Source organism: Gobio gobio (assembly GCF_949357685.1).
Source record: "Gobio gobio genome assembly, chromosome: 19".
NCBI lineage: Eukaryota > Metazoa > Chordata > Actinopteri > Cypriniformes > Gobionidae > Gobio > Gobio gobio.
In genome coordinates this window covers 26,569,245-26,593,430 of record NC_137112.1, presented here as the reverse complement: position 1 = coordinate 26,593,430, position 24,186 = coordinate 26,569,245, and the positions used below count along the sequence as shown (strand labels likewise).

The following is a 24,186-nucleotide window of genomic DNA, read 5'->3' as shown; positions in this document are numbered from 1 at the left end:
TGTTTAATCACTTGAGAGGTGTTTTCCTCAATGCATAACTTGCATTATCTGTAAATGTTAGACAGTCATGCAAATAATAAAATTTTGCAAACAGGCTTGTACTGACAGCAAGTGGTTCTCAGTTAAATTTCATAGACTTCATGGACAGCACATCAAACAAATAGAGTGCAATAAATAGGAGAGCAATAGCATTTACTTTTTTTCTGAAAAGTTTCTTGTTAAACTTTAAGGTAGCACTTTATTTTGTAAGTACCTTTGCAACTACATGTCAACTAATTCTTGAGTATTAGACTGTATGCTTAATATGCGCTAACACTTTATTTTGACGGTCCCCCTACAGCCATTCTACTGACTATATAAGTAACTTTGAAACTACATGTCAACTTATTCTACTAGCCCAAACCCTAACACCTAACACCCTAACCTAACAGTCTACTAACAGTTTAGTTACTTACAGTTATTAGAATGTTTAAAGTGGACCATCAAAATACTGTAACCGACTTGGAATACAAGTTTAAAATTCTACATATAACACATGTAACACAAGTAATTATATTTTTATGACACCAGTAACAGTAAAGGGACTATTGCAATACATTTTTTATTTTAAATTATTTACACCGATAAGGCATTACTGTGAATATTTTGTTCTTAAAATGTATGTGTTAGAAGCAGGAAAAATGGGCAAGCGTAAGGATTTGAGCAAGTTTGACAATGGCCAAATTGTAATGGCTAGACGACTGGGTCAAAGCATCTCCAAAACTGCAGCTCTTGTGGGGTGTTCCCGGTCTGCAGTGGTCAGTATCTATCAAAAGTGTTCCAAGGAAGGAACAGTGGTGAACCGGCAACAGGGTCATGGCTCATTGATGCACGTGGGGAGCGAAGGCTGGCCCATGTGGTCCAATAAAACCAACGAGCTACTGTAGCTCAAATTGCTCAAGAAGTTAATGCTGGTTCTCATAAAGGTGTCAGAATACACAGTGCATCGCAGTTTGTTGCGTATGGGGCTGCATAGCCGCAGACCAGTCAGGGTGCCCATGCTGACCCCTGTTCACTGCTGAAAGTGCCAAAAGTGGGCACGTCAGAATCAGAACTGGACCACGGAGCAATGGAAGAAGGTGACCTGGTCTGATGAATCACAGGTTTTTTATACATCACATGGATGGCCGGGTGCGTGTGCGTCGCTTACCTAGGAAACACATGGCACCAGGATGCACTATGGGAAGAAGGCAAGCCGGCGGAGGCAGTGTGATGCTTTGGGCAATGTCCTAAGCATTGTTGCAGACCATGTACACTCTTTCATGGAAACGGTTTTAGCTGGTGGCTGTGGTCTCTTTCAGCAGGATAATGTGCCCTGCCACAAAGCAAAAATGGTTCAGGAATGGTTTGAGGAGCACAACAACGAGTTTGAGGTGTTGACTTGGCCTCCAAATTCCCCAGATCTCAATCCAATCGAGCATCTGTGGGATGTGCTGAACAAACAAGTCCGATCCATGGAGGCCCCACCTCGCAACTTAAAGGACTTAAAGGATCTGCTGCTAACATCTTGGTGCTAGATACAACAGCACACCTTCAGGCATCAAGTGGAGTCCATGCCTTGACGGGTCAGTGCTGTTTTGGCAGAAAAAGAGGGACCAACACAATATTAGGAAGGTTGTTTGTAACAACGTAAAAGTCTTTACTGTCACTTTTGATCAATTTAATGTATCTTGCAGAAAAAAAGTATTTTCTTTAAATAAAACAACAAATATCCCAGAATTTCAAAGCACATTAAACTCTCTGCAGCCATGGTTATTATTAGCCAGTGTTTGTGCCAGTTGGACACACATCACTTTCTCTACACAGACACAGAACTCTCTCAGGGAGGAATGTACAAGCTCACAGTTTGACTGTTGCTGCTAAAAAAGGTCATTAAGGGTGATGACTTGGTTGGTTCAAATTCATAAAAGAGAACCCAGTGTCTCAGTGTACCATCAAATTTAACTATCCCTTTAACAGACAACGCCATCAAACTCAAAACAGCCCAATCGATAATGACAAAACTCCAAACTGCTCAGAAATTCCAGACTGCACACAGGGCCATTATCTAGTCAAACTGAGTCCCTGAAATAGGTTGCCTTTAAAAAATTACAGAGAGAAATATCTGCTGTCGGCACTAGGCAGAGCGAAGGGAGCTGGAGAAACCTTTGATAGTCACACTTAAAATAGTCATTTAGAGGTGGGGAAAAATCTGCTCTGATAGAGGGAAATAACTTCACAACTACTAAACATTACCATTCGACACACGTTTCGTCGAAAATGGCAACGCCAAGGATTTTGCAACACATTTTGCACATTCACTTTGAGCATTTGCGCTCCCCCGTCTTTTTATATCATTTGCAGTACAGAATTTTTCTGTTCTCAATCTTTTATAGGAATGAAGGGACATGAATGATTTTGTGTGCATCCTTTTACTTTTAAATAGGCCTCACAGAATGAGAGACGGTGGAAATGAGGTGTTTTTGTCTCTCAACATTAATCTTCAGTGCTCCACAAAACTTCCATTATTCTGTGCCGCCGTTCAAGAGGAGCGATCCGCACCGGAACTTCATTTACACTCTGACCCCGGCAATGATATGGGTTGTCAAACTCAGGACAGCGCTAACCCTCATCTCCTTTCCACTCCTCCTATACCCGTGCCTTTGGCTCTTTGCTCACAGACTGACAGCTGACGTTCAATCACCAGAAACATCAGTAATTTAACGCCTTTCGACTACCCAACAGAGCCATCAATTAAAGTAGAGGGGAATGCACCATCTTTGGCTTTTCCTCAGTGATTGATGTTACCGTGAAAGTGGAAAAGATGCTTCTTCACATGCTCTGCTTTCACTCTAGACCTGCACCTAATAGGTCAATGACATGACAGACTTTTTTGAGCCAAGTCTAAAAAAAAAAACAATGGGTGGGGCAAAGAATAGAATATTCATATTTACATATTTAAAGTGCTCCTATTACACTATTTTAAAGGTTCCTCATTTTGTTTTTGATGTCTCCTAGGTGACATGCTTTCAAAGTTAATTTTTTTTTAATTTTCTCATAATAAACATTGCAGCATTATCTCATCTCACAGTGTCAGAAACTATTCGATAAAGGATTCTGTCTCTCTTAACCCCTTCTTTCCGAGAGCCTACTCTGCTCTGACTGGTCTGATGGCCGGGTCTGTTGTGATTGGTTTCTTACAACGCGTGTCGGAAATGAAACGGCCAATACCATATCTGAATTTCAGCTCCAGAGGCTTCCTCAGCACTACACACTACACACTTCCACATACACAGTGACATGTACATTAACGATGGTGTCGTTTTTACCATATCAATTCAAGGTCGAGTCCTCTGAATGCAAAGCTGATTTGTTTTCACAGCCCAGAAAACAACGACATGTCGACAACACAAACTAAACTTTTCCAGGCCTCAGCTACAACTTCAATGTTTGAGGGCGAGTCAAAGTAGACGTTGTTCTCAGGGAGCCAATGAAGACTGGAACTACTGAAGACTCAGAATTGGTTCTTTCTTTTTGGGAGAAAATAAGTCTATTTATGATCTTTGCGATCTTTGAAACTCGAACAAATGTACATATACTGTATTTATATATATATTGTATATATTCTTTGAGCTACAGTAGCTCTACAGTAGTCTGTGTGATTGGACTACACTGGCCAGCCTTCACTCCCCACCTGCATCAATGAGCCGTGGTCCTGTCACCGGTTCACCACTGTTCTTCCTTGGACCACTTTTGATAGATTCCGACCACTGCAGACTGGGAAAACCCCACAAGAGCTGCAGTTTTGGAGATGCTCTCACTCAGTCGTCAAGCCATCACAATTTGGCCCTTGTCAAACTCGCTCAAATCCTTACGCTTGCCCATTTTTCTTGCTTCTAACACATCAACTTTGAGGACAAGATGTTCATTTGTTGCCTAACATATCCCACCCACTAACAGGTGCTGTGGTGAAGAGATTAGTGTTATTCACTTTATAATGTCATAATTTTATGCCTGATCAGTGTATATAAACATTTCCAAAAAAAACTTAGACATCGTTTTAAACTAAATATTTTCCTTTTTATTCATCATGGACACTCTTATTTGTCAGTGACACATTGCAATATTTATAATATAGTCTCATTGAGTAATATTTGCTTAATATTTCCCTTACTTAAGTGTACAAATTTACTTTTCAGCCAAATTCACAACATGACCATAACCACATTGTTTTGTTTGTGCCCTTTTTCTATTTGTTACAGTTTGATTTAAACTACAGGACTAACACTGTTACCCGCTGAACTACAGCCAGTGGATAGCAAACACCTTCTGTTTCTGGATTTATCTTATCAATATTTATGAAACCCGTCAAAACAGCATTTATGTTTCCCTGGAATAGGTATAGACAGGCTGAGTAGATCCTGTCACCCCCAGTAGAGGAAGGCTCAGGTACTGCTTGGGGCAGCTCAGAGAGCATGCAGGGAAAAGCAAGAGTAATGGCACCTATCAGAAGATGCCAGAAGTTTCTTGGCCTTACTCCCCCATGAATCCTCCAGCATGGATGGTGTCCTCTCCATTACAGCCCATAATATACCATGGGCACCTCATGGATGTCACAAGCTGTTAGACCTACAGCAAATTGTCTGCACAGTGCACACTGTACATCGAGCTAAAATTATCTGCTGCAATGAAAGCGAGGAACAGCCAAATATCGATATATATGTGTCAAATCTGATTTTAAACCAATTGCTTAATTCCCTATCAATGATGCATTAAAATTAAATATTTATTTTAGATCTAAAATAATAACTTTACACCACTTTCTATGTGCACATGTATATAATATTTTCAGAAAATCATATTAGGAAGGATTCTAAATCTAATTTGACAACAAATCATATTAAATCATAAACCATGTTATTAATGATTATATTTCTCTTTTATTCTGGATAAAAACAAACAAACAATAGAACATTTGAGCTGATTATCAAAACTTTGTAAGATATTAAGGCCCTATTTTCAAAGAATGTATCTTGAATGTGTATTTTTTGTCAAAACAAAACTTTTATGTTTATGCTTTAAAGAAGTGCAAATATCTGTTCTTCTCTGAAAACAAGCCATATCATCATCTTCTCAAGTAAATTCATCTTGTTTTATGGATGTTTAGACATTTTTTGCTGGTAAACAAAAACAACAAAGATACTCATTAAGAATATGATTTTTTTTGCTGTGTAGTGCTGGTAATTATAAGAAATATATTGTATCAACACTAATTAAACAACAAAACTAAACTGCAATGGCACAGAAAAAATAATTGAAAAAAAAGAATACAGATGTCTTTGCTCTCAGTGCTTATTCTCGTGTTCTTTTGTCTTCGCAGGGGGTGAAGACGAGGGGAAGTACAGAAAAACGAGCAGGAAATGAGAAGAGAGACATCTCACAGTGTTGTCTCACTTACCTGTCATCACTTCTGACATGACCTTGTCAGTTACCTTAGTTAGAAGGCATGAAACTAGCTGTCAGTCATGTTGCATCGGGGCAACAACACAAGTCCAAAAGAATAAGTTTGCAGCTAATGAAAACAGACATCCTCCATCCTCATACATACCTCACAAAACACGTATTTTATAGTTTGATCAAAGGAATTTCTTGGAAATAAAGTAAATTACCAGTCTAGATTACCAGAGTTTGTGCATAGAACCCCCAGATTTTAAATTTTGACAGTTTTTAAAAGGACGATGACTTTAACCATGTCAGAGCTGATGGATTTCAATTCTGCAGGTTTCCAGAGCTAGACATCGACAAAACTTACAGAGACGTGTCGTCATTACCCTACAAAGATAATTCTGAATTCATACAAGGTGAAATGCAACGTAAGCCAGTGGCAGAAATAGGCCATGCCACAGAAAGCATCACCGGGCCCTAGACACCGTAGAAAAGCACTATTTTCAAATGACATATGAATAAAATATGCATCCTCAGGGGTACATGCTACATGTCTCACAGGCCTCATTCACATTAAATTCTAAAATATACAGGCATTTCCAGGAGGTCAGACAAGTCCACAGTGATATAAGGGCAGTTTTTTTTTTCTCTCTCTCGCTCTCTAAACTGCAAGGTGAATGTTAAATATTGCTTTACTGTTGACCTCCTCCAGCAATTTCTGTTAAAACAACACTTATGCATGTTTTATGTTTGTCTCAAAAGGGAAAATTGAAAGAGAGAAGATATATTGAGAAATTAGATACTGAGGGGAATTTTCTAGTACATACTAGAATAGACAGCTCTCCAAATCAGCTCCTCCTGGCAGACATGGTCAAATGTGGATCTAGCACACAAACATCATCATGCTTTGCACTGAAACATAAAATATAAACTTAATATTAACTAAGACGTTATGTATAACTTTAGAGCTGTACAAACCTTATTGATGTACAAAACTAAAAGTTAATTGAATATATTCAGGGAATTTATTTAATATTTTTAACAGCCTCCAATTATTTAACATTCACTTCAATAATCCATAATTGTAGACATTTGATGATAATTAAATTAATCTACACAAAAAGTACAAGTGACTACTTACATTAGTTCTATCTGGATTTCATGTATAAATTTGCCATTTAATGAGTTCTTAGAAGGTCCATCTTTTATTTATACATTGAAATAATTATTTGATAAGTTAACATTAGATAAGTTAGCATTTTAATGGTGTATATACACAAAAATTTGCATTTTAAATGCTATCAAAACTTTTGATATTGTTTCTCTTTCGAATGGGAACTCGCACTGCGTCCTAGGACGCATGGCATGACCGGTGTCTGAAGCATGTGTCACAAACAAACAGCTCCTGAAAACAAGAAAGAGGATGATGTGCACTACAGGCACCTTTTATACTGTGGTTGCAGTGTCAATTCACCAAAAACCAAGGTATGGCAGACTCTGATGACGTCATCCAGTCTTACGTGACAGTCCCCCACACAGCTTTTTTCGGCACTTCAAAAGCTCAAAAGTCTGAAGTCTAAACACTTGATGAAAAACAAAAACTTTATTTTAAAATCTAAAAGATACTAAATTGCCACTACAGCCAGAAGAATATTGAACAGCAATCACTATTAAAACATTAAGAATATATCTTTGTCATTTTTTGTGTACTTACCGTAAATCCTCTAATATAGGCCCGGGCCTTTATTTTACTCAAGCGCATCGCGGTCCAGGCCTTTATTGGAAGGAGGCCAGAATTAGAGGCAGGCCTCAATTTCTATTTGAGCAAATCAAACTACCAGTAGAATGACTAAAAATGAGATTTTGCGTCTATTTCAACCTATAAAATACTAGGTTCATTTATTGAAAACGTACAGTTACCATAACATTATGGTATGCATACAGAACATTAACAACAAATACCGGTAATTCAGGCTAAATTCCAGTGTAGAAATATGGTAACAAAAACGTAGCAAACATAGGCCACCGGTAGTGCATTGTAAACACTTAACCATACACGGTGATAATTAGGTTATTGATTCATAACAAAAGGCAACAGACACCTTACCGCTCCAAAGTTTAACCATTCCTGTCTCGTTTGGTTTGAAGTTATAAAAAAAAAAATCCTCCAATTCTGTTTAATCCTCGTCCTCCTCAGTTTCCTCCTCCTTTTCATCTCTCCCTGTAAACTCCTCATCACTCGCGCCAGCCTCTACAACAAGTTAATTATTGTACAGATCCTCTTCGTCCTCCTCATGTTCCGCTGCGCGTCTGTTCTCATCCTCGCGCCGTAATTAAATGAAATGAATGAAACTTGTTTAACTCAACCATAACATGTTAGTTACAAACTGTAGAGCGTGCAAGATTGTCATTATGTTTATACTTTATACTTTCGTTTTTTGGGGCGAGAGATAAAAGCCCGAAGAGATAAAAGCCCGCCCACACTGACAATTGATTGGTTGACTTACCGAAACAAGCCAATCAGGACGCTCTCCGTCTTACATGCGCTTCATTAGGTGCACACTAGCACACACACGTAAGGTTTCTCGCTCTCTCCCTCTCTGCCGTGCGCGCGTGCACAGTTTGTGTCTCGCATGCGCGCTCTTGCTCGCTCGCTCTAGATTGCGGGAGAATTTTACTAATTTGCGGGCATCAGGGAGCTGCTATAAATATGCGGGAGACTTGGGATGTCTGGGTGATTGACATGACCAGTACCCTGTGGTACTTGCATGTTACTATCACATGCAAGCATAATGTTGAGGCCTGCCCAGAAAAACGTTGGTTCTAATAATAGCCCCGGCCGCTATTAGAGACCGGCCTTTATTTACCTTCGGTGACAGCGAGACCGGCCAATGTTGGAGACCCGGCCGCTAATGGAATACAGGCCAATATTAGAGGATTTACGGTAAGTATGTAGGAAAAGTCAGAGATTGTGAATGAAATTATACAGCTAGTAATTTGAGCGAAGATGTTAGTCAATTCATGAAATGGCACACCATAAGATAAAACAGTTCAACCCTCTACAATGCGAGTACATCTTCACTCAGGGCGACTAAATAATATCTATCATTAGCCATTTGCGAGTAAAATCTAAGCATTTATTAGCCAGTGTGTGAGTTAGAGGCTAAGAATAAGTTTAGCATAGATATATTTTCACTCGCTGAACACTCAAGAGAAATTCGGAGAGTTTCGCTCTCCGTCATATATATAATAATTATGCACGGTACATACACATATATAATGTAAATTTAAATTGCAATTAATCGTTTGACAGCACTAATAATTCTATATAAAATAGTAGCTATATCAGTCTGGTGATATTTACTAGCCAATGGCGATTCTATTGCCAAGGTGTACGTAGAGGGTTGCAGATGCCGTTATTCTGCAACATTCTTTAAAACGAGGAAAAGCACCAGTAAAACTAATGCTGGGCCCAGCGGTAAATCTGTGAATAAGGTATCATTTGTGCATTCAATCAATGCACACAGGTGAGACGGATACCGAAACAATGAAGATAAAGCCGAATCAAAAAGACAAATCACTTGTTGCAAAAACACATCGGCCCCCAAGCATCTAATCAATTACCCAAGTCTATTACATTCACTACAAAGAAGAGGAAACGGACAGGGAGCATTCTTTTGAATGGCTCAAAAGTAGCATCAGGGTTATTGAGGACATCTATCACACTAAACTACACACAGAGATATTGTATCTGCCTCTATTGGCTGAAATGCTGGATCAGACACATTTGCTAAAAAAGGCAGGCAATCCAGCTTGTACCATTTCAAATGGATTATGGCTAGCACTCAGATCATTAAAGCCAGAATTAGACTAACAATAATTCATTAAAAATCTCTGAAATGCAGAAAGGAGGAATGGTTGTCTTCCATAGAGGCACTGCTGCTAATGGCGGCGGTGGAATGACCAAACTCTGTCTTGTAGGTGTAAATCAATAGCACAGTAAACTGGAGCATAAAGCACAACCTCTAAGACCAGGTGATCCAAAGACTCAAAGTTTGTCCTCTTTCTCCCATAGGTCCCTATTATAAACAGAGACTTAAACTGGGAATTTGAGAAAACGCACTTATGAGCTTAGGGTTTTATAGGATATTGCCGTCGCCAAGTGTTCCTTGAAAAACAAACAGTAAAAAGCCATTGTTTAGCTAATTAGTATCATGGGGCACAAAAGGACGAGAGCTGGTTTTTCAAACACCTCATCTGGCTAGGGCCAAGAATTAGCCCTTGGAAATGACGACTTGTGCATACAACTTCAAAGGAAAGATTAAAAGTATTTACTCTGTGTTTATCTGGTAATGTGCAATTGCTAAACAGAATAATTTATCAAGGCTAAGAAATATACAATGTAAACTAAAAAAAAAAAACTCTCCAAAAGCTTTCGGCTGTCTCGTTTGAAGTGCTCAAAGCCAGTGCGTCAACAGAGATCCGAAGCATGTTTGGTAACCCTATTTTTAGGAAGCCACTGACTCCTACAGGATTGTGTTCATGTTGTGATGCATCTGGTTTTAAAAGAGCATATTATTGATTCTGTGCTGAAATGCTGCTAGACATGAAAAACCAGTAAACTTGAAGACAATCTTTAAATGAACATAAAAAAAAATTAAATAAAGCTATTTATTTTGCAGAGCTGTACCCTGATATTACAGAGAAAAATTATAATTTGAATAAGTAATAAGTACAAAAAAGTAAGCAAATGATATTAAAGGGGTGGGAGGGTGAAACAGTCAGTTAGTTACAGTTACAGAGTACCTATAGAGTAGTATTGCATCCTTCATATCTCCTAAAAGTTGTTAGTTTTATCATATTAATACGCTGTACCAAGTCTTTTCGAAAAAAAAAACCCTGAGCGGATGGATGCGTATCAAGTGGGCGGAGTTAAACAGCCACGAGCATCCGCAGCTATTGCATTGAGAGCGTCTGAAAGCTGTGACATCCTTAAATGTGGACAATAAAACATTATCCTAAATAAACCATGACTATCAATCAGATTCAACCACACATATATGATCCAGAATCTGATCCGGAGGCTGAAATTGAACAGGAGCAGCAGCAGCAACTACTACAGCAGGATGTCTCAATGTGGAATGTACTGTAACTGTATATATTCACTTAGCGGCTTGTCATGCACGAGTTTTACAACATTTGTGTGTGTTTACACATGGTTTACGTATGAGGACATGATTTGGTTGATGGATTATTGTATGCGACTTAAAGTTAGCAGTAGTGATGGGCAGGCCGAGGCTTCGTGAAGCACTGAAACAGTTGAAGAAAATGTATGGAGTCAGAATAGACTCATTAATAATTCACGCAAAAAAGATGCACACATGTGTAACCAATTTCACATGCATGAAACCAAATTCACGTGCACAAAAAACAATTAACGTGCGCAAAATAAAATTATATATTCATAAAATACATTTCACAAATGCAAAACACAATTCGTAGATTTACAACTGTGCACAAAAACTTTTGAATGTTTAAAATGTACACATTCATCCTGTAATGCGAATGTGCAAATCGTCATTCACGTGTGTGAATTGCCTTGGATGTGTGTGTGTGTGTTTTTGAGACTTTCCTGGCAGCGCAATCCTCCCTACACAGAGGAGTCGTACTCTTTAGCCAATCAGATTTAAGCTCATCAATCGGCCAATCATAACCGCGTGAGGGCGGGCCCACCTGAATGTTACGTCATCAGCGTTCGACCGCAGTTAGAGATCATGGCTAAGCAGCAGAGGTATGTATGTGAAGTTTGATCGGTTCATTTCTGTGTTTAATGAAACTAAGAACTTAGAGATCAGTTTAAGTGAGTTTATTCAATATTAACAGATGTAAGCAACTGCTGTGGTAATCAGATGTCCCATATGAAGAGGAAATGATGCTTGTTTTGTATTTTAGCTGCAGGTACAGAGACAGACATCTCTCTCAGTTACAATCACACAAATGATTGTAAAACAATAATCTGGGTGGACAATAGCTCCCATTTAGCACTGGCCTCATCAAGATATTTTTTCACTATGTACAATTTTTTTTATGAGCACTCATTGTTTAGTGATGAAGATATTTTGCCATTTGTGCAACAGTATACAGTGTTAAATTGTTATTACACGTATTGTTCCTGTACACCTTTGGCGTGACATCTGGATAGCAGTCACAAACATCTAAATTCATGTTTCCTTATTCTCTTTTATAATTTGTTTATAATTTGTATTAATGTCTAAATCTATTCAGTACACATGTACTTACATGTTCTGTGCTGTATTGTCATCTCAAGATTTTTAATGTCACAGGACAATGTTGTGAAGCATTCATTTTACTTTGCCTGGCAAAAAAGCGTTTTTATGCTGATCAGACAAAGATGCAATTAACATCATACTACTAAGATTACTCCGTACACTATATTCAATTATATTACCATCACTTCATGTCCTGCTTCCTGCTCTTCCTCTGTCTGCAGCTCTTGTACTGCGTGCTGACTGCTTTAAATATCAAACCAAAATCTGATGTGTTCTGACAGAGAAAGGGCTAGTGGCGGCTAGATTGAACACATTTCATTTGTTCACTTTCACCTGATGTATTGCACTTAAATGTATCATTTGGCGATAAACATTTATCTACTTTAAAAGAAAAGAAGACACTTACTGGAACACTACCAACATCCCTGACCAGCCATGCAATGACATTGTGTTTCCAGTGCCCAGTGACTGAAGAACTAACCCAGCTTCAAACTGTTAATCAGCCAATCTCACAACTACAGAATATATTTATATACAATGTTTTATATATATATATATATATATATATATATATATATATATATATATATATATATATATATTATATTATATTATATTATATTATATTATATTATATTGCTCTGTACTACATGTTGTGCTTCTTCATCATTTACTCACCCTCAAGTTGTTCCAAACCTGTACTGAGTTTTGTTTGTTCTGCTGAACACAAAGGAAGTTATTTAGAAGAATGTAACAAAGCACATCTCTGCAGCCATTGACTAACATAGTATTTTTCTCCCTGCTATGTTAGTCAATGGCTGCAGAGATGTGCTTTGTTACAAACATTCTTACAAATATCTTCCTTTGTGTTCAGCAGAACAGAAATTCATATAGGTTTGGAACAACTTGAGGGTGAGTAAATGAATAAAAAAAAAATGTTTTGGGTGAACTCTCTTTAATCATGGCCAAGTCATTTCATATAGGTTTTATTCCCAAAGGATTCAGAAACTTTCACATTAATAAACCGTATACATCAACTGTAGCAAATCTCTTTGAATCTTTTAATTCTGACATAAAACAAGAACATTTAATAATGCATAGCAGGGCTTTATTCCTTGAGTGTGTACATTAATACAGTAACAATGCATGACTTTCAGCCTCTTGTTGAAACAACAGTCAAAATGAAGGGATGCAACATGAGTGTTTGGAAAGAATTACAGTAGGAATGGTAAGGTAACGGTACTGGTCTCTGCAACTTCATACATCATCTGTCTGGGAAATCTGAAACAATAAAACTGCATATATGTGCAGCTTAAAGTTAAAACAAAGCATATATTAAATATAAATGGTCTCCAATGTATGCACTTCATTACATAAATTATTATCAGTTGAATGTGTGGTGGACATGACATGCAGGTACAAACACACTGTTGTGACTGCTCTTTCCTAATTAAATAATAGTTAAATAAAAGACCACGTGAAAAATATCTATTTATCTAATTCGTCTATTTATATACACTTTCTCTCATCATTCAAACCATTGTTATGCTTTCTATGGAGTTTATGAATCTAAAATCCTACATTTGTATGGTGTGCATATGCAGAATTCTTAATGAAGTAAACATAAGAATCCATCAATACTACTAAATGTTTATTTTCACACAGAGATCAGTTGAAGTGATAGTTTCTTAACTGCTAAGTTCTTAGTTTCATTAAACACAGAAATGAACCGATCAAACTTCACATACATACCTCTGCTGCTTAGCCATGATCTCTAACTGCGGTCGAACGCTGATGACGTAACATTCAGGTGGGCCCGCCCTCACGCGGTTATGATTGGCCGATTGATGAGCTTAAATCTGATTGGCTAAAGAGTACGACTCCTCTGTGTAGGGAGGATTGGCTGCCAGGAAAGTCTCAAAAACACACACACACATCCAAGGCAATTCACACACGTGAATGATGATTTGCACATTCGCATTACAGGATGAATGTGTACATTTTAAACATTCAAAAGTTTTTGTGCACAGTTGTAAATCTACGAATTGTGTTTTGCATTTGTGAAATGTATTTTATGAATATATAATTTTATTTTGCGCACGTGAATTGTTTTTTGTGCACGTGAATTTGGTTTCATGCATGTGAAATTGGTTACACATGTGTGCATCTTGTTTTTTGCGTGAATTATTAATGAGTCTATTCTGACTCCATAAAAATGTGCCATATTGTTTCGAAGCTGCGAATCAAGTTGACACCCATCTCTACGGCGACACCTAGTGGTCACTTGCATGTGTTGATCTGATATAACCTTGACGATCCATGTAAAAAAATAAAATAAAATAAAAACTTTTTAACATCTGTCTGACAACTACATGATCTTGTTTTTTTAACCTGTAGCCTCCTCATTGTGGATAACTATAGGTTTTTTTGGTCATTAAAAATGATTAATGATTCATAAAAATGATTCATAAAAATAGACAAAGTCACAATGTGTCACATTTGTTACATAATATTTTTATTCAAAAATATTATTTGCTCTACTGTTGAAGGACTTAGCCGACTTCTTTTTTTTTTTTACATATCATTTCTCCAGCCTTTGAAAAAATCCTCTCACAAGGGTCACTTGTTGCTGGCATGCACACATATTTTTTAGCAAGTAACTTACATACAAATGAGGGAAAATCACTGCTATCGCAAAATCACTGCTATCACAAAATCTCTCTCCTCTCACAAAAACCCACGAGGTGAAGACAGATTAACTTCACTTTTAAACTGCGGGGAATTAGGTTTATACTGATGTGTGGCTGTGTGGTTTGTTCCCGCCCCTTTCAATCAAACGCAGTTTCGGCAGGCACCACCTGATGAAAGACTTGAAGCTTCATTTAGCCGTAGTCACGTGACATGGGTGTTTCGAATCACAGTTCAGAGCAGTGTTTCGAAACATCTGCGCTTCGGGATCTCGGCAAAGCGTTGAAACGTCAGTTTCGCGTCAGCCATTCCTAGTTAGCAGTAGCAAGCAGAACGGTTTTGCACGTCATTTTGTTTACTTGAGGTGCACTTACATGCCGATAGCTAACAAATCAAAGACATTTGCAGCAGTTTTACTTACCGCCTGCTTTAAACGCACGACCTTGAACCTTAATAGCTGGGACCGCTCCATCTTTCAGCATTAGACGAGCTACAAATCCGGAGTTGAACCTGGCCTTGTTTATAAAACGATTGTTGCCGAAATACAGGGAACAAGCAAACACACTTGCACAACTCCGTTGCTGCTCCGTAAAAACGAACTCCATCCACTGTCCCATTAACGATGTGTTCTTTGGGAAGATGTACAGGGTTGTCTTGCCTTGACAACCAAAAACACACTTCTTTGGTGACATTGTTGATTTCGTGAAGTCCTGTGACGGCAGAGCAACCGAGCAAAGCGCGTTAAGGGGCGTGCATTTCCTCTCTCGCTCTGGTGTCACGCGCGCGCCCTTCCGAGAAAAGAGCCCGTACAAGGACATTCCGCCCTTGTTGACGTCACGCAGACCCATACTCAGAAAAAGCTTTCCGATACTTGTGAAAACCGGAAGTATTTTTGGCACAGAAATACTCCTTAAAACGTCCAACTTTTTTTTGAAACTTTGTCCATGTTTAGCATGGGAATCCAAGTATTTAACAGTGTCCAAAGCTCAGTATGCATGAAACAGCATTTCACCTCCCCTTTAAAATAAATGATATATAATATAAATATTACAGAAAATAAATTATATGTGAATTTTTATAAATATATCTATGCAATTTGACCAAACACTGAAAGATTATGACAGGTCTTCAACCAAGTAGAGTGATTTTTGAATGTGACAGTAAATCTAGTTATCAGAGAGCACAAACCTCCATTGGTAACAATTTGTGGAATGACACACTCAATCATGTTTGTCCAAACAATGAAACAATGACCTTGAATCCCATTTAACCTGAAGGTCATATTCCCGGTCATCCGCAAAGAGCACACTGCATGTGGTCACTTCTCATCGTGATTTAGAGTGTTTGATCTTTGCCATTCATGACAAATGGACACTGGTACATAAAATGGCAATACAAAACATGACATTGGGCTTCATTCTTCCAAATTGTAGACATGTATGTATCTCTGTGGTGCAGCTCATATATACTGCTTATTATTCTCAGTAGCTTCATTAGTTGTACTTCATAGATTTTTTCTGGACTCAATAGCGAAGGATGGATGGCTAGTTTGGCATTCCAGCCTGGTTTATCACACACATTTGGTTCAAGTTTTGATTTGTATAACCAGGTTTGATGTGAAGGCAATTATAAAGACAAGCAGGGCTTCCTTTCCGCTCGCCCAATCCAGTCCAATTCGACAACTGATATCATCTCTGACTATGTATTAATGATCATAGATAGACCACTGATCAAAGAGGACACCACTTGCTTAGCCTACATTCGCAAAGAATTTGAGTCTTATCAAGTTCCTCTTCGTTAAAGTCACTCGGAGCCACGGAGAGAGTGTCTATTTATAGACAAAACCACGCCGCTGATCCTGTGTACACGGATCAGTCATTATCTTCCTACCCTGTCACAAACAGAAGTCACCTTTTGGTGCAAATAAGGTCTTTCCAATCTGTAACACACTGATAGATGGACACGGAGCCTGTCAAACATCACTGGCAAAAACATACAGAAATAATGAAGGAGCTATATGATTTAGCAAGACCAATCTATAGGGCTTTTTTTTACCACAAAAACATATCATACACCCGGGAAATCATGCACAAAGACAGAAGTATACACAAACATGATGGACATGACACACAGGCTGTTGACTCAACTGTGATGTGTTGGGCAGGTGTAATTGACCGTCATCTCAAGGCGCTCACTGGTGACTGGAATTTCAGGGGGTCTGATGAAGAGATCAGACAAGCTCATGTGTCTTCAAGTCAGAGCATACAGTATGTGTGCCAGAATTGTCTGAGGCTAAACGGAGCAACGAGACAGCTTAGTCCAACACATCAATGTCTCTCAAGCATCTTAACTTTAACTTGAATATATGTTCATTTCTAAGCTATTTACAAAATAAAGGAATATCTTGGCATGAGATTTTTGCTGTATGTTGCCATGAAAAATGGTAAAATATGCAGTTTAGTACTTGCTACGCGAAAATATTTTCCTACTCAATGCCGATCTTGACCAATCATGATCAAATATATAGAGGGGGAAAAACCCTTTAGAGGTTTGACAGCTTGTCACTGGTGTAGTACCCTCCAAGGTTCAGCCACTGTACTCTTTAAGGGTGTGTTCACACGTGGCATATTTGGTTCGATTAAAACTAACCCTGGTGTGATTGTTGTTAAACGGTTCATTTGAATAAGTGTGAATGCTGCCACCCAAACCCCACAGACCAAACTAACAAACTCTGGTACAGTTCGACTGATATATGAATACGAAAAATGCTAAATAAATCTGACCAATCAGATTGTGAACATATTTCTATGCCTTTAGGTTCAATATCTTTAGGTTCTGTATTAAAATGCCACTCTGAAGACCAAATGGACCAAACGAACTGAACTACAAGTGGGAACACCCTAATATTCAGAAATACACTCACCTAAAGGATTATTAGGAACACCATACCAATACTGTGTTTGACCCCCTTTTGCCATCAGCACTGCCTTAATTTTACGTGGCATTGACTCAACAAGGTGCTGAAAGCATTCTTTAGAAATGTTGGCACATATTGATAGGATAGCATCTTGCAATTGATGGAGATTTGTGGGATGCACATCCAGGGCACGAATCTCCCGTTCCACCACATCCCAAAGATGCTCTATTGGGTTGAGATCTGGTTGCTGTGGGGGCCATTTTAGTACAGTGAACTAATTTTCATGTTCAAGAAACCAATTTGAAATGATTCGAGCTTTGTGACATGGTGCATTATCCTGCTGGAAGTAGCCATCAGAGGATGGGTACATGGTGGTCATAAAGGGATGAACATGGTCAGAAACAATGCTCTGGTAGGCCATGGCATTTAAACGATGCCCAATTGGCACTAAGGGGCCTAAAGTGTGCCAAGAAAACATCCCCCACACCATTACACCACCACCACCAGCCTGCACAGTGGTAACAAGGCATGATGGATCCATGTTCTCATTCTGTTTACGCCAAATTCTGACTCTACCATCTGAATGTCTCAACAGAAATCGAGACTCATCAGACCAGGCAACATTTTTCCAGTCTTCAACTGTCCAATTTTGTTGAGCTTGTGCAAATTGTAGCCTCTTTTTCCTATTTGTAGTGGAGATGAGTGGGACCCGGTGGGGTCTTCTGCTGTTGTAGCCCATCCGCCTCAAGGTTGTGTGTGTTGTGGCTTCACAAATGCTTTGCTGCTTACCTCGTTGTAACGAGTGGTTATTTCAGTCAAAGTTGCTCTTCTATCAGCTTGAATCAGTGGGCCCATTCTCCTCTGACCTCTAGCATCAACAAGGCATTTTCGGCCACAGGACTGCCGCATACTGGATGTTTTTCCCTTTTCACACCATTCTTTGTAAACCCTAGAAATGGTTGTGCGTGAAAATCCCAGTAACTGAGCAGATTGTGAAATACTCAGACCGGCCCGTCTGGCACCAAAAACCATGCCACGCTCAAAATTGCTTAAATCACCTTTTTTTCCCATTCTGATATTCAGTTTGCAGTTCAGGAGATTGTCTTGACCAGGACCACACCCCTAAATGCATTGAAGCAACTGCCATGTGATTGGTTGATTAGATCATTGCATTAATGAGAAATTGAACAGGTGTTCCTAATAATCCTTTAGGTGAGTGTATATTTTATCAGACTAGTGCTATAGCACTCAAGCCGGGACAAGACCGGACTCTGTCTTAAATCCATCTCAAGTCTAAGTTGAAAATCCATATTTTCATGGTCTTGTCATTGACTAGAGAGCATTTAGACTTGGACTTAATGCTGTGGATACATCTTGCGCACATGACTCACTCTCTCCAATCATGTCATTGTTTGCTTGAGGTTCACGAGAAACCAGGATTCATTCACCACAAAGGAAATCATAGGGCCTTTTTATATCTGGTGACTTTATGCGTTTTTACTGATCAGATATCTATCTGATTTGTTAAAATGGTTCCATTTACACTTGGCCACATAAATGTGTCTCCGCAAAACAGATATAAATCCGATCTTCAATTCCCTCGCTATATGCAAATTTGACTGAGTACATGTCAATGAAAGCTACCGATATGAGCTGCATTTTATTTATCATCAGCTTATTTCAAAATTTTTGATCATAGATTGTGTATAATAAAAAGTATTAAACAGTAGTACAATGTAGGTTTGCTCTGAAAATTTCCTTTGAGCTCTGCATTTTCACCACAAGAGTTGCAAGCTCCATCTTAAATAAACTGAACTGTTTATTTCTATTTTGAAAATCTACTCTTAAATAAGTTTAGGGACATTTGGCAATGTGAGGAGGCTGGAGTCCCTGGCCATCTGGTTAGTGGGCACCCTCCTCTACCCCCTTCTACTCTTGCCCTGCGTTACAGACCCCTGCGTTTCAATCCAATTCAGTGCTCCAGCTACCTGGCAACTGTGTCCCTCAAACCTTGCCAACAGATGGCTCTGCAGCAGGTAATAATGACCCAAGACAAACTCTTAAATTGATTATGCCATCGTTAGGGCATAAATACAAAGTATCGGCCCTGCAGAGTGGAAAGATGGCTCAGAGTCAACAGGCACTCACATCAGAGGCAGATACTGATTCTGAAGTGCACATGATGGGGGAAGACATAACGGAAGATGAATGCAGACTGATTGACCTATAGATTGCAAAGGGTCCGTTGAGTAACCATGTAAGGGAATAATTAGTAATCCTAATCAAAATTCTAAACTTGCAAATAAAAAAAGACCTTGAAATTGGATGTGGTGTTAATAGTGGCCCTCTGAGAGATTCGTGTGGGTATAAGGTTTAGCCCACAGAGAATGTCCGGTAACTAATAAGTACCTCCTGCCACTTATTGAAATGCAAAAAGCTAGTGTACTTTCCTACTTGGATACAAATCTGGGCTGGCAGCCAAAGGGACTCCTAGTTTGAACCCAACATAGAGTGACCCAATGTTTCTCCAGGGGGGATTGAAGTTACTTTTTGTTCAGAGATGTCCAATCCTTCTCATGGAGGGCCACTATTACTGTATCATGCAAAGTTTAACTTCAATCCTAACTAAACACCTGGACTAGGGCCCTATGAAATCCCCCCTCATCTTTTTTTCTGGATTAATTGCATTTTAATAACCACAACAGATGTTTGAATTGAATTCCTAAAAATTTAAAAATGTATTAAAATTTTAACAAAAGAAAATGGCCCTATGAAATGTGTTTTAGTTTTCAAAAATTTCTGGAATCTCTGTTTTATGATTTGATACAAACGTATCGTAACACTTTTATTTATGGTTTAATTCTCACTATTAACTAGTTGCTTATTAGCGTGCATATTACTAGGATATTGACTGTTTATTATACTAAAATTAATACACAGTTATTAATGTCTTATTCTGCATGACCAAATCTCTTAATTCTACCCAATACCTAAACTTAACAGCTACCTTACTAACTATTAATAAGCAGTAATTAAGTAATATAAACTTTATATTAGGTGGCCTTAACTACTATGTGCTTACACCAAAGAACAAGTACAATGTACTTTTTGTGTTCATATAGTATTGCAAAACACTTTTGCTGATATTGAGGTGGGATACGGGTAAAGTTATGGACAGGTGTGGTGGTATGGGTAAGTTTAAGGGTAAAGTTAGGGACAGGTGTAGTGGGATGAGTAAGTTTAAAGGTAGGGTTAAAGTGTAAGGGAAGGTTCAGCAGTGTAATTATAAATATAAGTACAGAAATTAATTACAGATATAATTACATGCAGGTATTTTTAAAATGTAAATCCAATGTACAATAATGTATGTACACAATAAGTGTATTGTATCAAATGACTAATTAAAATGTTAGTATATAGTAAATAAGGCCACCTAATATAAAGAGGGTCCATTAAGAGTTTATTAAGGGAAAAGTCGTAGTTAATATTTAGTTAATAGTTATTTAATGGAGAGAATTGGACTCTCATCCAAAATGATTATAAAGAATTGGACCAAAATTATTATAAAAAATGGCGGTAATCAAATGAATGCATAAAACTTCAACAATTTAATTAATCCTTTAAAATGTAATCAAATGAAATTTGAAAAATTCCTTTCATGTTTTGGCAAACAAAAACACATTTTCTGCATCACAGAAATCAAAGGGACATACTGAACAAACAAGGTCTTTAGGATTACAATAAAGATTAAAAGAAAGGCAAGTGTGTTGGGGTAAATTCTCCAGGAGCAGGATTGGACATCCATAGACTACGTAGGGCTAGCAAAATATCTGCTTGGTTGCTACAAAGCAACAAAATGGTCACCATTTTCCTGTTTCCTGGCAAAGAGACACGTTTTTCACTTAAAAACTAGTTACAGCCCTACTCCCAAAAACAATCAATGGGTTTTGGTATTTGTATAACTACCCTGTACTACAAAACAATGACAAATACTTTGTGGTATGAGAGGGCCCTGTAGGGAACGTACAGCTTTTCTTTATCACTCCTCTAAAGCCTCTTGTGTCACAGTTCTCTCACTATTCATACTCTTAAAGATCGAGAATGATACAGGGGACAGTCATATTTCAGAGCACTAAACATGTCTTTAATCATGAGGAGAGTCCTTCTGCTTGGAAAGCCATGATTTGAAGCTCCGGTGTCAGGTGCAGTGAGAGCTGATAGCTCCTCTCTGGGTGAAGAGTGTTGGATCATTTAGAGAAATCTATATTCTCTGGCCATTCATTTTGCTGCAGGAATGAAGCATTTCCCCCGAGGGAGAAAGAGAGAGCTCTCTCAGCAAATAATCCCCTTGCAGCCACTTCCTGTGCACAAACCCCCTTGGAGTATTTATCTTCTGAAGTAAATGTTTGCATGGGTGTCATACTGTACGTAACCTGACAACATAACCTTTAAAACATATTTCTTTCCCACCTGTAAAATATTTGCTAGTATAGTCAAAATTCAAAGATGCACTCAGTACTTTTGAGCTGCGCTGGTCATTATGGCTCCTTGTACTCATACTGACACCTAATGGTGTGGATGTAGCATCAAGACAAATCTAAAGTTTTCAAATGACATTATACTGTAGATACCTGCAAGGTATATGGAAATTAGCCTAAATCAATGTATTTTGTGACAGAAAGGGCTCCGCTAAATGGGTGTTACAAAGATAGTTTATTCAGCAAGTCATATGATCTCAACATGGCCGCCCTCACAAGGAGACCCAGGCTGCATCCGAAATTGCATACTTCCCTAGTATATAGTAGGCGAAAAAATATTTGCCTTGTATGTAAATGTAAGTTGTAATGTTGTGTTTATTTCGTGTAGGCCTATCTATATCTGATTTATCTCATATAGGATGCATTTGGTTAAGAATTAACGCGGTATAAAGCGAGCCGGTGATCATCTTCAGCTTCAGCGCCCGCAGCTCCAACACGACTAAAAATGACTATGATTTAGGGATGTGTATCGCAAAGAATCTGGCGATACGATACGTATCGTATTGCCAGATTCTTGGCAATACGATATGTATCACGATACAGGGGTTATGATACGATATATTGTAGGGATGCACCGAATCCAGATTTTTGGGGTTCGGCCGAATACCGAATCCACTGGTTAAGATTCGGCCGAATCCGAAACCGAATACCGAATCATACTCCCGTCCGCAGTCCATTATCACAGTAAACACATTAATGAAGTTAACAACGTCCACAGCAGTGTAGGGATGCTATTGACCAGTTTTGGTCAAGTTTACTAAAGGAAACATTGTCGTGTATGTTCTTCTCGCCGCTATTTCATGATGGTTTATAGAAAAATTACCCCGAGTCGTCCTCTGTCGTTTCAAAGAACAACCCAACGGAGAGCAGGAGGCGCGCGCTAGGTTTGTGCCGACATCAAGATGGAGCGCCACCATCGTGATGCCACGCCCCGTTGCGAGTCTGTGACACACACTAATCCACTTCTATAGTATTAGTTAAACTAAAAACTTAGCAGGAATTGCTCTGTAAATTAAATTGAGAATGTAACTAATGCATATGCGATTTTAAATACTGTAGTCTATGCCAGATAGCCTATATAGCCTACATTTTGAAATCATTTGAGGCTGAAATATCCATAAGCATGCGTGTTTATTTTAGCACTTCCGTCAGTGAAACAACACAGCCTATAAAACAAAAAGATTTTCAGTAAATAATGGTAACCTCAAGAATATATGAAAATTAAATATTAGTTAGAAAAATATTTGATTCATACTATTTCCCCGCAAAGATGCGTCATATAGCCTAGCCTACCGCTCTGCGCTTTGAGAGGAATGGGACACTGAATATAGCCTACACACCTTCTCGAATATCTTCGTCTTCATATGTTCTACTGATGTTGCAAAGCAACACTTGCTGTAAAAGGTCTGAAGAGCGGATTTTATCTTCCACAGGGTCAAGACATTTAGGCAATGTGATTATTCACTGCCAGAGAAAACGAAACTAAAATCACCGGCGTGTGTGTGAAATGCGCTATTCAAATAAACCAAACTTGAAGCGCCTTAACAAGTTTAATAACAAGAACAAACTGTGTTAAATAAATTTTGAAGTAAAAAGGTATTCATCCTACAGTGTTTTTTATACTTTCCCAAAGTAAAGGATGTGAATAGTTATAATAGACTTAATTATAAGCAAACGAAAGGAAGAAACGTTTATAATCCCCTGCGAATGGGTGCGACGCGAGTGAAGAGTTGGGAAAAGAAACGAGATGTCCATGTCCATTGGGATAAAATGGACTAGGCCTATTGTTAAAATTCACGGAAAATCGAGTGACCATATCCAGATAGCAAAACAGAATGAAAAAGTGCTCTCTGACCATTATTTCCTTTCTAGGCTAAACAAAGCTTTGTGCTTCACTCCTGTGGTTATATTCACGTGAAACAGCATTCACATACAAAACACTGGGTTAGTAAAATAACGAAGTTATTTTTTTTTAAAAGTAGAAAATAGTATTTATGTAAAGAGATATAGCCTATTAAAATAAAAAGAGCTCAACTCTTAAGTGGAAGGAACCTATGTTTCCCCCTCACGTGCAACCTAGCGGATGAATCATTATTTGGGTTAATAAAAATAACGAAATTATGGTTTTAAGAGAATAGTATGCTATATATGTAAAGATATATAGTATATTATCTACCTATTTACCTAATTCCGGTTCTTCAAAGCTAACGGATTCAGTGTATTTTCGTTTTGTCATCTTAATTTGGTAATTATTTAAGTATATATATTTTATTAATTTTATTTATATTTT

The 24,186-nt window shown here is 38.3% G+C and overlaps 1 protein-coding gene across 1 annotated transcript in view; it reads right to left on the bottom strand.

The window, feature by feature from the left end:
- The window catches only part of naaladl2 (N-acetylated alpha-linked acidic dipeptidase like 2), a 431,375-nt gene that overhangs the window by 301,563 nt on the left and 105,626 nt on the right, over positions 1 to 24,186 (bottom strand). The gene's annotated exons all lie outside the window — the stretch shown is intronic.